General features: G+C 40.7%; 1 protein-coding gene across 2 annotated transcripts in view; it reads left to right on the top strand.

Annotated features, from left to right (window-relative positions):
* st3gal4 (ST3 beta-galactoside alpha-2,3-sialyltransferase 4) overlaps nucleotides 1-17,382 on the top strand; it is a 131,589-nt gene that overhangs the window by 2,354 nt on the left and 111,853 nt on the right. The window lies entirely within an intron of this gene.

Consider the following 17,382-nt stretch of genomic DNA (forward strand, 5'->3'; position numbering starts at 1 on the left):
GGCTCTGCTTTTCATCCTGGGGAAGATTTGGAGTGGAAGATCCCGGGGGAGGTTGGGGACTTTTTCCCGAATATATACAAATGTTGTTGTATAGGACGGTTTCAAAATATACAGATGATACAAAACTTGGAAGCATTGTAAACTGAGTAGGAAAGGACAGCATGGTGGTTCACTGGTTAGTACTGCTGCCTCACAGGGCCAGGGACCTGAGTACAATTCCAGCCTTGATTGACTCTACAAATTCTACACAGACGTTTTCCTCATGTCTGTGTGAGTTTCGTCTTGGTGCTGTAGTTTCCTCCAAAAATGTATGGGTTTGGTGAATTGGCCATGCTAAGTTGCCCAGAGTGTCCAAGGTTGTGCAGGCTACCTGAATTAGTCATAGGAAATGAAATGTTGCAGGGATAGAATAAGGGGGTGAGTCTGGGTGGGATGCTTTTTGGAGGATTGGTGTGGACTCAATGGGCCAAATGGCCTGTTTTCACTTTCACAGAGTCTCTACAGAGTGAAAACTTCAAAAGGGCTGGTTAGGCCACTGTTGGAATATTGCGTGCAATTCTGGTCTTCTTCCTATTGGAAAGGTGTTGTGAAACTTGAAAGGGTTCAGAAATAATTTACAAGGATGTTGGCAGGGTTGGAGGGTTTGAGCTATAGGGAGAGGTGGAATAAGCTGGGGCATCGGAGGCTGAGGGGTGACCTTATAGAGGTTTATAAAATCGTGAGGGGCACAGATAGGATAAATAGACAAAATGTTTTCCCTTGGGTCAGGGAGTCCAGAACTAGAGGGCTTAGGTTTAGGGTGAGAGGGGCAAGATATAAAAGAGACCTAAGGGGCAACTTTTTCGCTCAGAGGGTGGTACGTGTATGGAATGAGCTGCCAGAGGACATGGGGAGGCTGGTACAATTGCAACATTTTAAAAGGCATTTGGATGGGTATTTGAATAGGAAGGATTTGGAGGGATATGGGTCAGGTGTTGGCAGGTGGGACTAGATTGGGTTGGGATGTCTGGTCAACGTAGATGAGTTGGACCGAAGGGTCTGTTTCTGTGCTGTACATCTTGATGACTCTATGATATTTGGTGTAATGGGCATTTAGACAGTGGATGAGGTTCAATGTTCAGGAATTCATTGCCACAGAAGGCTGTGGAGGCTAGGTCACTGAGTATATTAAAGTTTGAGATAGATAACTTCTTGAGTATCAAGGGTTACAGGGAGAATGTGGGATAATAGGGATGAGAAACCTATCAGCCATGATTGAATAGCGGAGCAGACTTGATGGGCTGAATGGCCTAATTTCTGTTCCTATGTCTTATGATCTAAATCTGGGGTGATACACTAATCATGATTGCCACTATCAGTTGCTGGACTGCTCAATGGAGTGGCGATGTATTGATTTGCATGAGCTGAAGTGTGTTGAGAGCAATAAAGTCTGCTTGGGGTATCCACAGAACTAACAATTGTTTTGTACACTTTCTTGAACAGACACTAGATAGGGTCATCTTCATTCACAGTTCTTAAGAGTCACTGGACCCAAAACGTTAACTGATTTCTTTCCACAGATTATGTCATACTTGCTGACATTTTCCAGCAATTTCTATTTTTGTTTCTGATTTCCAACATCTGCAGTTGTTTTGGTTTAGATGCAGGAAGGATGTTCCAGATGATGAGGGAGTCTGGAGCCAGGGCTCACAGCTTAAGGATAAGGGGTAAACCTTTTAAGACTGAACTGAGGAGAAATTTTGTCACCTAGCGAGTGGTGAGCCTGTAGAATTGGGGATATGGGGGGAGGACAGGATTGTGGATATTGAACTCGATGATCAGCCAATATCGTATTGAGTGGTGGAGCAAGCTGCTGCGACTTTTTTTTTTGCTCAGGAGCATTTGAATCTTTAAATGATTCAAATGCTCCTATCTTCTATGTTTTTAAATGGGGGACTACTCATTGGAACGTTACTTCCTGCCTTTTCATTCCAGATGTCTTATGTTAAACGCCAATATTCTACCTCATCATTCTATTTATATTAAATTCACCAGAACCCATTCTTTGTTTCTCTATCTATTCACTATGAATAACTTTTTTGACTTTTCTGTGGAGACTCCAAACCATCTGCTGTCTTTCTCCTTCTCTGCTTCCATCAAAAGTACTAACAAGAAGACGTTTTCAAAACACCTTTCTGTTCTGAAGACTCATACCAGACTCCATGTTAACTATGTTTCTCCACAGAAGTTGCCAGACTCATTGTGTTTCTGCAGCACTTCTCTGTTTGTTTCAGATTTTCAGCATCTGCAGTATTTTGACTTTGCCTCATTCCTTATTTAATATTAAAGGATACAAATCACTCAAATAAACCTAACTTTTTCTGTAAGGATGAAGTAAGTGACCACAGTTCAATCAATTCAACATCCTAGTTTGCTAATTTTGTTCAAGTAGCAATTTGGTATAAATGGAGGTTAACTAAAGAGAGACAGCTTTGATTTTTAAAAGGGGAAACCATGTTTTGCTAGCTTTAGAAGAGCTCGCAGAGAGAGCTAATGTGGTTGATATTGTTGATGCGGTATTGTGAGAAGGTGTTCAATATCGTGCAGCAAAAAGACTTCTGAGCAAAGATAGAGCTCATGGAATAAAAAGAATAGTAGCAACATGATTATTAAATTGGCCCAATGTTGAGAACCTGAGAACAATGGTGAATGGATTCTTTTCATCTTGAGGAAGATATCAAGTGGAATATCCCACTAGGTCTTTTATTTTTTTGCATATGTATTAGTGATCTAGACATTGTTGTACAGGGAGCAATCCAAATATGCAGATGTACAAAACTTGGAAGAATTGTAAACTTTAAGGAGGACATTGATATTGGTAGCTTGTGCAGATGGGTGGCAGATGAAGTTCAGTGTACAGAAGTATTACGTGATGCATTTTGATCGGGAGAATGTGGAAAGACAATATTAAGTAAAGGATAATACTGTGAAGAGCGTGCAGGAGCATGGATTGTGTGTGTATATGCATAATATTAAATTGCTAGTAAACCATTTACCAGAGCAGGAGTCAATCTGTTTTCTGCAACTGCTTAATTGCATTTTATTGTTCAACGCATATTGTAGTTTCTCCCTTTCCAAAGAAAATCAGAAAACAAGCCTTTCTTTTTAAAACTTTAGATGACCATCACCAATTTATCAATTCACCCAGTTAAGAAGTTAGTAACACTGCCCATCAGCCCCTTGGTTCCCACTATCTCTGGTAATTGCGAGGGTACGAGTGGACATCAAATATACCCTCTCCAAGGATATCCAGGCATAAATATATCTTTGGAAGAGAGGCAGGCAGTCAGGAATGGAAAGCCAACAGGCAGTCAATACGTGTAATATTTTGTAAATTCCACTTTGGAAGTAGAACCAGTCTGACTCAAGATTGGGATACAGACAGACTCTAACCTCACACCTTCAATTCATTGTCTGAGCTGAGATGTCACCTTTTGTTATAAAACCTTAAATTATCTTGAGAAGGTGACTTCACTGAAGTTTTGGAGTTAAAAATCACACAACACCAGGTTATAGTCCAACAGGTTTAATTGGAAGCACACTAGCTTTCGGAGCAACGCTCCTTCATCAGGTGATTGTCACCTGATGAAGGAGCGTCGCTCCGAAAGCTAGCGTGCTTCCAATTAAACCTGTTGGACTATAACCTGGTGTTGTGTGATTTTTAACTTTGTACATCCCAGTCCAACACCGGCATCTCCAAATCCTGAAGTTTTGGGATTTACATATTAATGAACCGAAACCTGTAACCCATTCTAAAAGATGAAAGGCTTAACAATCCCGGTTTGTTCAATATATCATTTCGGTGGCATGACACTATAATTTTTTGCGATAAATGTTGTATCTTATGATCTTGTACTCACAACCACCTGATGAAGGAGTAGTGCTCCGAAAGCTAGTGCTTTCAAATATCTATTGGAGTGTAACCTGGTGTTGTGTGATTTATAAATTTGTCCAAAAAAAAGCAAACATTGGAGCAACAAGTGGGGAGACTAAATCAAATGGTCGATGGATTTTACAAAATTCACTAACAGAATGTGGGCATTACTGGCTAGGCCAACATTTATTGCCCATCTCTAATTGCCCAGAGGGCAGTTATGAGTCGACCACATTGCTGTGGGTCTGGAGTCACATGTAGGCCAGACCAAGTAAGGATGGCAGTTTCCTTCCCAAAAACATTATTGAGCCAGATGGTTTTTTTCTGACCATCGGTAATGGATTCATGGGCATTATTAGACTCTTAATTCCAGATTTTTATTGAATTTAAATTCCACCATCTATCATGGTCCCCCGTCCCCAGAGCATTACCTGGATCTCCAGATTAACTGTTCAGTGTGAGTGCCACAGGCCGTCGCCTCTGACCGTGCCCACTTCTGTCTACACGGTTTATAGGCACCAATGAACACCATATGTTCCCTTTCCAAACACACCCATATTCTTCCAATCACCCTGTTCAGAGATGGTATTCTCTGAAAAATGTATGATCAAAATGCCTTTGACAGTTTTAAGAAGCAAAGACATTTTGAGATTTACAATAAAGGAATTAACTCAAGAACTGCTCAGGGTGTATTCAATTGATGTTTCAGGTGTGATTCAAGTGTGAGAGCATGAACTGTTCTAAATGACATATTAGAGGATTTGGGGATGGAGATGAAGATCAAAGAGAGGGCATTGTACTGGCCACAATGGTTTTCAGGCCAGGAATGAACATAGTTCTGGCAGAATCTTTCAATATGCTAGTGGTTACACAGCTACAATGGATGGAATAGATGAGGTGAAATGTTACCTGGACTCTGTAAAATAGGAATGTGGAGAATGTTTTTGGTATGATAATACATTAAAATCTTTGAAAAGATAGTCATTTCTTTTGAAATAGCCCGAGTCAATCATTTCATTACCGTGGATATAATATCCAGGGAAATACCCTAGTTATTAAGTAGATCTTCAACTGGAAATAAGCACAGATGAAATTGGATATGAAAAAGACAAAGCGATTGTGTTTGGAAAAGTTGCAAATTTGCTCTTTATGTAGCTGGGATAGTTTTGTTCCTTTAATAATTCAAAAAGTCAAAGTAAATAAAGACATGCAGGTTGAAATGTAGAAGTCAAAATGTAAAGTTTGTTAAAACTACATAGATAATTTGCTTATTTGTCCTCCAAAAGGTTAAAAATTTTAGTAAAGGATGCAGGAATAAGGGATGAAGAATATAGTAAACTTATGAAAGAAATACTTGATGGATGTGAGATTTGTAGGAAGTATTGAAGGACACTGTGTCACTTTGCCTTAGCAAGGCATTTCAACAGGTAGTGGTTATGGATATAAAGATGTGGAATATAGAAGAAAAATCATTTCATTTTGTAACTTTGGCAACCAGATTAAGACAGTTGCCAGTAAAGATAAATTGTGGAAAAGAAAGAGGGATTGGGCTTAGACCACTGGAAACATTTCTCATTAATGGGGGAGAAAGCATTTGCTAAAACTGAACTTGCAGATTTGTGTGGATGTATTAGGGTGAGTTTTGAATACAGATGCAAAAATCACTTTTAAAACAGGCTGTGTGAAAGGAGCTATGCTTTAAGGGATAAAATTGCTCATAAAATGTTGGCAGATCAAGTAAACTGTAAATTATCGCCTACACTAACACAGGCTGTTCATGCTAAGGCCTTGCTGTAAGTTGTCAGAGGATATAATCTATATCAGCTTTTGGTAACAATCCTAAATAAATAATGAATCCCCCAGCTTGAGAAGGTACCAAAGTTAACTCTACTTTTATTTGACTATTTGATACATTGCATGCAGACAGAAAAGTTTCAGAGAAAACTTTACTCGCCTTAAGGCCTGATGCCAGGCCATTGGAAACTAGTTTAGATCAGCTGAATGTTGTTTTTTTGTAAAAGAGAGGGAATTAAAGAGTGAGGACGCTGAGAAAGATTATTGATAAACATATTGAAAAGAAAGGTATAGTATTGGATCCTGATTGTTCGTAGTTGCCTGGTATGAATGAGAAATTTGTAGATTCAAAGGAGTTGTTGAAAGTAATGATGGACTAAGTACGTTCTCGTTACCATACGTTCCATAGCTATGAGAATTAGTCTGTTACCATTGACAACAACAGTTGCTGGAGATCACAGTGAGTCAGACAGCATCCTTGGAGAGAGAGCAATCAAACGTTTCAAGTCTAAATGATGAAGAGTCATCTGAGACTCGAAACATTAGTTTGCTGTCTCTCCATGAATGCTGTCTGACCTGTTGGGATGTCCAACATTTGGTGTTTCTCAGTACAGATTCCAGCATGTGCAGTAATTTGCTCCTACATTGTGTTGCCATTGACGGTTTGCTTAATGAAAGACAAATTAGCTCTGATGATCACAGTGAGACCATTGGTCCCAAACGACAATTACTTGAGACAACCATCACCTGAAGATCAGGAGCAGCAGATGCATGACAGCATCACCATCTGCAAGTCCTCCTCTGAATAGGACACCATTGTGACTTAGAGCTATATTGCCGTCCTTTACTTTCACTAGATTAAAATTCTGGAACTAACTTCCTATCAGCGCTGTGGGATGTCTGTGCACCTCTGCAGTGGTTGAAGAAAGTAACTCCCCACCTCCTCTAGAACAATTGGGGAAGGGTAAAAAGTCTGGTCTTGCCACTGATACCCAGATTCCGTAAAAGCGTATGGTCTCTGGATTATATTCGGTGTCCTTAAAGAGTTTTGAGATTTTCTCATTGGTTTGTACAATTTTGGTGAGGTAAGCAAACCTCTGTGATCTAGTCGAATTTGTTGTGTTCACTGTTTTCGCTCAAACTGAGTGAGGTTTAAAGTAAGATTAAAGGCAGCCCATAAGTAAGACCAAGGTCAAAGAGAAAAACTGGAGAAATATAATAATCCTTTTTGTTTTCCAGAGAATGGGAATTGAACTGGGGAAATAAGTTGGAAAATGTGCCAACAAAGAAATGAAACAGCAGTCACAAACATATGCAACTGTCCAAACTGGAAGGAATGTATTGGGTTACAATGCACGACTAAACTTGCCATGACCATCAAATTATGGATACATGGAAAAATTAGGAGGAAATCGAAACTACGAAACACACTTATGTCCATAGACAACGTAGGAACGTTGACAAAAGGGAATATAAATACGTTAAGGGAGAATTGTTTTTGAGATCAGGAAGGTAAAGATTTGGAATTTAAATTATCAAGGAAGAAAGAAGAATAGGAGGTGGATCAAGAAACTATTGGCCCAATATTTGGATAATGGACTCAGATTCAAATGTGCAACAGGAAAACATTTAAAAATGAAAATGTAATAAAGAACTGTCAGCATGAATTCCAAAAGAGAGTTCTACGTAAATAATTGAATTATTCGAAGAAATTGTAGTTAGGTTGATGCGTAGTTTCGTTTATATTGAGGTTATACAGGATGCTGGTGAGGCGTGTTCTGGAGTACTATGTCCAGTTCTTGTCTCCCTGTTATAGGAAGGGTGTTATTAAGTTGGAGAGGGTTCAGAAGCAATTTCCCTGAATGAGTGACCCAACCTCCCCAGTTTTTAGCGGTTTGCCACACTCTCTGAAGGAATGTTTTTCTTATTTTGGTGTTAAACAGCCTATTGACTATCCTGAGACCATGATCCCTTGATCTGGAATCCCCATCCAGGGGAACCATCCAGTCAGTTTCACCCTGATAGAATTGTATATATTTAACTGAGGTCATCTCCTCCTCTTCAGCTTCTCTGAATACAGGGTTGGTTGACCCAATCTCTCCTCACATATAAAGAACCTGCCATCCCAAGAATCAGTTTTGATGGATCTTCATTTCACTCTCTCTTTGTGAAATTTATCTTTTCTTTAGTATCGAGACCAAAACAGCACATAGTACTCAGGGTGTGGTCTCACCAAGGCCTTAATTACAGCTGCATTAAGACTTCCTTTCACATGTTACGTCTGTAAACACTCAATGTACAGTGTACAGCCTCTTACCACTTATCAATTAGTTCACTCATCAATTAATGGTTAATAAATTTATTTGTCAGTTTACAAAACAAGGAAATGATGAAATTCTACACACATGTTGTTTATTGGAGACAGATGAAGGATATAATGGGAGCATAACACACTGGAACATTAAGCCCTGTGTTCGCACTGACCTTTATATGAAGCAGATTGTGTTGGACACTGGCAGAAGTGGGATAATGGTGAAGATTGAGTTTTTGTAAAGCAGTTCTTATGTGCTCTGTCCAAGGGCCACCCTAAAAATCAGCAGGTTTTTTGAAAGATGCTGCCCAATTTTTAAAATTGTAAATATTTCTCAAACAAATGAGTCAGAAGATATTATGAAGAGGTTCTGTAAATTGTCAGCAATCAGGTTCCATATCAAAGTTAATGGCCTAGCATTCTGTGTATGGTCTTGTTTACACTGCATTTTGATACAGCTGATGCAAATTCTTTTTTTGAAAACAAAAGTAATTAAACTTATAATTAAGTAATTATAAATGTAGTGTGTATCATTTTCTGTTCACTTTTCTCTGGTGGTTAAGAATATAAGACATTGGAGTAGCAATAGACCATTCAGCCCAATGAGTCTCTGCCATTCAATGAGATTGTGGCTGTTCAGATAATCATCGACTTCCTTTGTTGCCTTTTCCCTGACAGGTAGAACAAATGAGCTGAATATTACTTTAATGGAGAAAGACCTCAAAGTCTGCAGAATAAAGACATTTGGAAGTCATTGAGCAAATCTCTCGATGGGAGAGCATTTCAGTGATAGTTATCACAACTCCCTGACCTTCACTATAGCCATGGAGAGGGATAGGAGCAGACAGAATAGAAAAGTATTTAATTGGGGGAGGGGGAATTACAATGTTATTAGGCAGTAACTAGGGCACCCATGTTGGGAACAGATGTTCTCAGGGAAAAGCATGACAGAAATATGTAGGTTGTTTAGGGAGCACTTGTTGATAGTGCTGAGCAGGTTTGTCCCACTGAGGCAAGGAAGGGATGGTAGTGTGAAGGAACCTTGGATGACAAGAGATATGGAACATCTAGTCAAGAAGAAAAAGGAAGCTTCCTTAAGGTTGAGGAGGCAAGGATCAGACAGGGCTCTAGAGGCTTACAAGGTAATCAGGAAGGAACTGAAGAATGGGCTTAGGAGAGCTAGAAGAGGACATGGAAAAACTTTAGCGGGTAGGATTAAGGAAAACCCAAAGGCATTCTACATTTATGTGAGGAACAAGAGGATGGTCAGAGTGAGGGTAGGGCCGATCAGGGGTAGTGGAGGGAACTTGTGCCTGGAGTCTGAGGACGTAGAGGAGGTCCTTAATTAATACTTTGCTTCAGTATTCGCTACTGAGAGGGACCTTGTTGTTTGTGAGGACAGTATGAAACAGGCTGATATGCTCGAACAGGTTGATGTTAAGAAGGAAGATGTTCTGAAAATATTGAAAAGTATAAGGATAGGTAAGTCCACTGGGCCAAACAGGATATACCCAAGGTTTACAGGAAACTAGGGAAGAGATTGCTGTGCCTTTGGCGCTGATCTTTGCATCCTCACTGTCCACTGGAGTAGTGCCAGATGATTGGAGGACGGCAAATGTTTTCCCTTGTTCAAGAAAGGAAATAGGGATAACCCTGAGAATTACAGACCAGTCAGTCTTACATCTGTGGTGGGCAAATTATTGGAAAGGATTCTGAGAAACAGGATTTATGATTACTTGGAAAACCACAGTTTGATTAGAAATAGTCAGTATGGCTTTGTGAGGGGCAGATCATGCCTCCCAAACCTTATTGAATTCTTTGAGAATGTGACAAAACACATTGAAGGTAGAGCAGTGGATGTGGTGTATATGGAACCTAGCAAGGCATTTGATAAGGTTCCCCATGGTTGGCTCATTCAGAAAGTAAGGAGGCATGGGATTCAGGGAAACCTTGGTGTCTGGAAACAGAATTGGCTGGCCCATAGATGACAGAGAGTGGTAGTAGATGGAAAGTATTTCAGTCCAGAGCACGGTGACCAGTGTTGTTCTGCAGGGACCTCTGGGATCTCTGCTCTTTGTGATTGTTATAAATAACTTGGATGAGGAAGTGAAAGGGTGGGTTAGTAAGTTTGCTGATGACAAAGATTGGTGGAGTGGTGGATAGCGTGGAGAGCTGTTGTTAGTTGCAACTGGACAATGACAGGATGCAGAACTGTGCTGATAAGTGACAGATGGAGTTCAGCCTGGAAAAGTGTGAAGTGATTCATTTTAGAAGGTTGAATTTGAATACTAAATACAGGGTTAGAGGCAGAATTTTTGGCAGTGTGGAGGAACAGGGATATTTTTGTGTCCACGTCCATAGATCCCTTAAAGTTGATAGGGTTGTTAAGAAGGCATATAGTGTGTTAGCTTTCATTAGCAGGGGGATAAACTTGAAGAACCAACTGTATAGAGCCCTATAGACCACACCTAGAATATTTATTGTGTTCAGTTCTGGTTGCTTCATTATAGAAAGGATGTGGAAGCTTTAAAGAGGTTGCAGAGGAGATTTACTCGGATACTGCCTGGACTGGAGGGCTTGTCTTATGAAAAAAGGTTGCGGGAGGTAGGGCTTAACTCATTGGAGTGAAGAAGGATGAAGGGTGACTTGTTAGAGGTGCACAGGATGATGAGAAGCATGGATAGAGTGGATTGTCAGAAACATTTTCCCATGGCAGAAATGGTTATCATGAGGAGGTATAATTTTAAGGTGATTGGAGGAAAATTTAGGGGAGGTGTCAGAGGTAGGTTCTTTACACAGCGAGTGGTGGGTGCGTGAGATGCACTGCCAGTGGTAGACTCAGATACATTAGGAGCATTTAAGTGACTCTTGAATAGGTGCATGGACAATAGTAAGATGGAAGGTATGTAGGTTAGTCTGATCTTAGAGTAGGATAAAAGGTCAGCACAGCATTGAGGGCCAAAGGGCCTGTTCTCTGCTGAACTGTTCTATGTTCTAAGTCACCAATGGGATTGGTCTGAAATGCTGCATATGAGCAATGTTTACAAACTGAAGTAAATTTTTTTTAAAAACATGCCTGCTCTCCAGAAATTCTTGTTCAAATTTATGTGTCGGTGATGTTAAATGATGGCAGCATAGTGAAGCAGTCATTGTTAAATTACTCAATGCACCTGTATACAGTTTTCATTCTTTTAAGGTCCAGAGGTAACTAACAGCTGTGAGATCTGCACTCCAGTTAAGACTAAACATTGGAAGAAAGAATATATTAGAAGGGAATAATGTTTAACCAATACTGTAATGGGAAGTGGGGATAGATAGCAAAGGTGGGATTGAGGGTGTAATTGTGGTGATAGCAGAGAAATTAGGACGTTTACAAATATTTTTATTTCTGATGTTATGTTCAATCCAAAGCCAAATCATTGGCTCCTTTGAGAATTTCAGAGCCCAAGGCATGAACCTGGAGTGCCTGTTCACAATTTCTTTACAAGAATAAGAAATGCGGTTTGTTACTGGAAGTCCAAAGACTCAGCACGACTGAAAAAGCCGTTTGGATCAGTGGGTTTGTATGCCCAAAAGAAATCCCACTACCAACACGACTCCCACATTCCTGCACTTATTCCATTGCTTTGAATGTTATGACACTACCAAGTTCTCATCTTAGTACTCTTTAAAGACTGAGAGATTTACCATCTCAACTACATCCCAGGCAGAATGCTCCAAACTCTCACCGTTCACTGGGATAAGTTTTCCCAAATCCGCGCTAAACTTCCTGCCTTTCACTTTAAGTTTATGCTTTCTTGTTATTGATTCTTCAAGCCTGGGGAACAGCTGCTTTCAATTCACCTTGTCCCTGCCCCTCTGGTGGTGGTAAATAGATGAAAGAAATGCCATCATAATAGTATACATCTCTATCAGGTCCTTCCTCAACCTTCTCTGCTCCAAAAGAAACTAACCCAAGCTTGTTCAGCCTCTCATCATTGCTGATATGCTCCATCCGAGGCAACATCTTGGTGAATCTCCTTTGCACTCCCTCCAATGTGATCACCAAATGCAGCCCAGTTCAGCTTAGACCTTCCTTTTTTTTTGGGAGTTTTTTTTGTGTTCAGTTCTGGTCACTTCATTATCGGAAGGACGTGGAAGCTTTAAAGAGTGTGCAAAGGAGATTTACCAGGATGCTGCCTGGACTGGAAGAGGATAGACCGGATCTAAAGTAAAAGTTCAAAATTGGGGAAAGACCAATTTTGATGGTATGAGGCCGGAACTTTGAAAAGCAAATTGGAGTATGCTGTTTGTCGGTTAAGGGGAGGCTGGAAAGGTGGGAGCATTTCAAAAATGAGATAATGAGAGTTCAGAGACAGTGTGGTCCTGTTAGTGTGAAGGGTGAGGTGGTATGGTTGGGATTGCTGGATGACTAGAGAGATTGAGGCTCTGGTGAAGAAAAAGAAGGAGGCATACGTCAGGTATAGACAGCTCAAATCAAGTGAATCCCTAGAGGAATGCAAGGGCAGCAGGAGTATACTCAAGAGGGAAATCAGGAGAGTCAAAAGGGGACATGAGATAGCTTTAGCAAATATGGTTACTAAAAATCTAAAGAGATTCTACAAATACATTAAAAGCTAAAGAATATCTAAACAAAGAATAGGGCCCCATAAAGATCAATGAGACTGTCTAACTGTGGACTCCAAGAGGATGGTTGAGATACTAAACAAATATTTTGTGTCAGTATTTGCCATAGAGAAGGATAGGGAAGCTAGAGAACTTTGGGAAATAAGTAGGGATGTCTTGAAGAGTCCATTTTAAAGAAGAATAGGTGCTGGAGGTCTTAAAACACATAAAGGTAGACAAATCCCTAGGATCTGATCAGATGAATCAAGGAAAGAGATTGCTAGGCCCCTTGCTGAGGTATTTGTATCATTGACAGCCATGAGTGCTGAAAGATTGGAGGGTGGCTAATGTGGTAGCTTTATTTAAGAAAACATGTAAGGAAAAGCCAAGGACCTATACACCTCTGAGCCTGACATTAATGTTGGGTATGTTATTTGAGGGGATTCTGAGGGACAGGATTTACCTGCATTTGGAGAGACAAGGACTGATTAGGGATAGTCAGCATGGCTCTGTGTGGGACATAATGTCTAACTAACTAAATTGAAGTTTTTTAAGCGGTGACAAAGAAGATTGATGAAGGTAGAACAGTAGACATTGTCTGTGTGGACTTCGGTAAGGTGTTTGACAATGTTCCACATGGTAGACTGGTTAGCAAAGTTGCCTATTCCTGATGAAGGGCTTTTGCCCGAAATGTAAATTTTCCTGCTCTTCAGAAGCTGCCTGACCTGCTGTGCTTTTCCAGCATCACTCTAATCTTGACTCTGATCTCCAGCATCTGCAGTCATCACTTTTGCCTGGTTAGCAAAGTTGGCTCACATGGGATTCAGGTGGAGCCTGCCAAACAGATATAAATTTGGCTTGAAGGGAGGAGATAGAAGATAGTTGTAGAAAGATGATTTTCAAACTGGAGGCCTGTGACCAGTGATGTGCCACAAAGATTGGTGTTGAGTCCACTTTTTTGTCGTCTATGCAAATGATTTGGATGTGATGAAAGGAGGCATGGTTAAAATGACTGCAGATACTGAAATCTGAACTGAAACTAAACAATGCTGGAGATCACAGCGGGTCAGGCAGCATCCATGGAGTGAGAGCAAACTAACGTTTTGAGAGCTCTGATGAAGAGTCATCGAGACACAAAACATTAGCTTGCTGTTTCTCCATGGATGCTGCCTGACCCACTGTGATCTCCAGCATTTGTTTTTTCAGAAGGAGGTTTGGTTAGTTAGTGTGCAGCTGCAAAATTGGAGGTGTAGTGGACAATGATGTAGGTTATCTCGGAGTACAACAGGATCTTGATCTGCCACTCCTGGGCTGATGGGCCGAGGAGTGGCAGATAAACTTTATTTTAAATAAATGTGAGGTGTTGTATTTGGTAACTCAAATCGGGGCAAGACTTACACACTTAATGGTAGAGCCCTGGGAATGCAGGTTTGTAGTTCCCTGAAGGTGGAGCTGCAGTTCGACAGGGTGGTGAAGAAGGTGTTTGGCACATTTGCCTTTATTGGTCAGTGCATTGAGTATAGGAGTTGGGATGTCATGTTGTTGCTGGACAGGACATTGGTGAGGCCACTTTTGCAATACTCCATTCAATTCTGGTCTCCCTAGGAAGGATGTTGTGAAACTTGAAAAGGTTCAGAAAAGATTTGCAACAAAATGCCAGGAGTGGAGGATTTGAGTTGAAGGGAGAGGCTGAATAGGTTAGAGAATTTTCCCTAGAGTTTCGGAGGCTGAGTGGTGACCTTTATAGAGGTCTATAAAATCATGAGGGGCATGGATAGGATAAACAGACTGTCTTTTGCCTGGGTGGGAGAGTCCAGAACTTGAGGGCCTAGGTTCAGGGTGACAGGGTAAAGATATAAAAGGGACGTAAGGGGCAACTTTTTCACACAGAGGATGTTGCGTGTTTGGAATGGGCTGCCAGAGGAAGTGGTGGAGGCTGGAACAATGACAGCATTTAAAAGGCATCTGGATGGGCATATGAATAGGAAGGGTTCAAAGGGATAGAGACCAAATGCTGGCAAATAGGACTAGTTCAAATTAGGATGGCTGGTTGGTGTGGACAAGTTGGACCGAAGTGTCCTTTTCTGTGCTATGGGAGAATTGAATTCATATTTTTATTTTCTATCTTCAAAGAATGTTACACAAAGCATTTCACAGAAGAGAAAAAAAGACAGCATGTGCTACAATATACATCTGTTTTGTGACAGCAAAGGCTTATGATGTGCCCTTGTGTCTTCCCATTTTCCATTAATTTTTTTTTCCACTTTAAAACAAGAGTTTGAGTTGAAATTTTGAAGTATTAATAATTTGTGCAGGACAATTGAGAGAGTGATAGAAGTGTACAGCATGGAAACAGGTCTTTCAGACTAATTTGTCTATGCTGCCCAGTTTTCACAATTAGTCTTGTCCCATTTACCTGTGTTTTGATCCATATCCCTCCATCCCTATCCCATCCATGTACCTGTCCAAATATTTATTAACTGACAAATTTGTACTCGCCTCCACCACTACCTCTGGCATCTACTGAAAAATCCTGTGGATGTGCAATATTGCGGCGCTCTTCAAGTTAATGGTGAAATTTACTTTTTTTTTGGTGCAACTATTGAAAGAGATTGTGGAGCTGATTTCATCGAACACCCCCCTTGGTTTTTCCTCTTTCAGACAGTTGTGTAAAACCTGAAAAATAGGCAAACCATGAAAGAAAAACTGATCCAGAAACATGTAAATGCAACTTATTGATAATTCCTATAAATAGGAACTTTGGATGACTGTCTGAACTGCTACAATTGACTTAAAAAAAACTTTACCATCTTGTTGAGTAAACCATGTGAAAGAGTGAAAAGGAGCGCTGGAGGTGGGTGAGGAATTGTCGGCTGGTGCATGGGAACTTGAACAGCGGAAAGCAGGATATTGTGGGAGAAAAGGTCAAAGGGTCTTCCATGATTGAAGTATGGAGGGAGGAGCCCAGTATGAGGAACTGACCCAAGAACTAGCATGTTTTTAACACTGTTTCTTAAAACTGTTTACCACCTATAGAAAGGATATAATTAAATGAGAAAGAGTGCAGAAAAGATTTACTGGGATGCTAACTGGACTGGAAGATTTGAGTTATAAGGAAAGACATAGGATGGGACTTATTTCCCTGGACTGAGGAGTGACTTCATAGAGATTTATAAGATCATGAGGCATAGATAACCAACAGCTTTTCCCCATGGTAGGGGAGTCTAAAACTAATGGGCATCGGTTTAAGGCGACAAAGGGGAGATCCAAAAGGGTTCAGACGAGCACTTTTTTCTAAACAGAGGGCAGTGACTGTCTGGAATGGGCTGCCAGAGGTAGTGGTGGAGGTGAGTACAAACTTGTAATTTAATAAATATTTGGACAGGTACATGGATGGGATAGGGATGGAGGGATATGGATCAAAACACAGGCAAGTGGGACGAGATTAATTGTGAAAACTGGGCAGCAGAGACGAACAACCTGTTTCCATGCAGTACACCTCTATGACACTAATACTAAGACAGTCAGAGTTTACCAACAGCTGAAAATCTGGAGGGAGGTTTCTGAGAACAACAGCCAATAACTCTTAAATCCACTTGCCAGACTGAGGTGTGCTGATTAATGGCCAGCTCCATCCTCCTTCTTTACCTCTTCCAATGGCATGGTTAGGAAGGAAACCAATTTGTAATTGCGCAGTCATCCTGTCATGTGAAACGTTACCTTCTACACACTTTGATACAAGTTGCCCAGGTGGTACATCTTTAATAGGTTTGTGCTTGTAAATTCTACAATCAGATTAAATCTTTGGCAATGATTATATTTGGAGGAAGCTGAAGGTGACATTGTTTGGCTGTGCTCAGAACCTATTGTGAAGGCAAGCCGTCACATTGATGTGTTTTAAGAGCAAAGAAAATTACAACTCAGAATCAGACCCTTCAGCCCTCCAAGACTGTGCTGATCCAGATCCGCTATCTAAATCTGTTGCCTATTTTCTAAGGATCTGTATCCCTCTGCTCCCTGTCCATTCATGTATCTGTCTAGATACATCTTAATTAACGCTATCATGCCCCCCTCCGCTAGCAAAGCACCCACCACCCTCTGCATTTTATCTAAAACTGTCCTGATGTCAAAATGTGACATGAGCATTTGAATGATGTAAACCACAGTATTGTAAAGTGTTGCATGCATATAATGAAACTTTAGTTGATAAGAGCTGAGGGGTTGTGCTCAGAGCTCCAAAAAGATCCTGTGGCAGTAAAGACAGTGATACATACCTGATGGGCCAAAGGGTCACTTATGTACCAAATGATCATATGATTCTAAATTAAATGAAATATGATGACCAGCAAGCCAAAAATGATACACTCAAAACAATTAACAAGTATCAATTTGTCAAACACTGTGGCTTAGCAATTCAGACAGACTCTCCCAGAAAGATGCACACTGAGTTTATCAGACTTGTCAAACACTATCACTGAACAATCCACACTGACGCGCACTCTCTTACTGACGCGCGCACTCTCACACACACAGACACTCCTACAGACCCATACACTCATGCAGACCCCCTCTCATACACTCACACATACACACTCACACGCACCCTCTTACAGACTTAAACCCCTTTACACTCACACTCACACATACACCCCTCTCTCACAGTCACTCATAACATTCCCTGCCCCCCTACATGCGCGCTTGCGCGTGCACACACCCACACACATAAGTTTGTGGGGTGAATTTGTACTTGCAGAATTAC

The sequence above is a fragment of the Chiloscyllium plagiosum genome, chromosome 35 (genome assembly GCF_004010195.1).
Source record: "Chiloscyllium plagiosum isolate BGI_BamShark_2017 chromosome 35, ASM401019v2, whole genome shotgun sequence".
In the NCBI taxonomy this organism is placed as follows: domain Eukaryota; kingdom Metazoa; phylum Chordata; class Chondrichthyes; order Orectolobiformes; family Hemiscylliidae; genus Chiloscyllium; species Chiloscyllium plagiosum.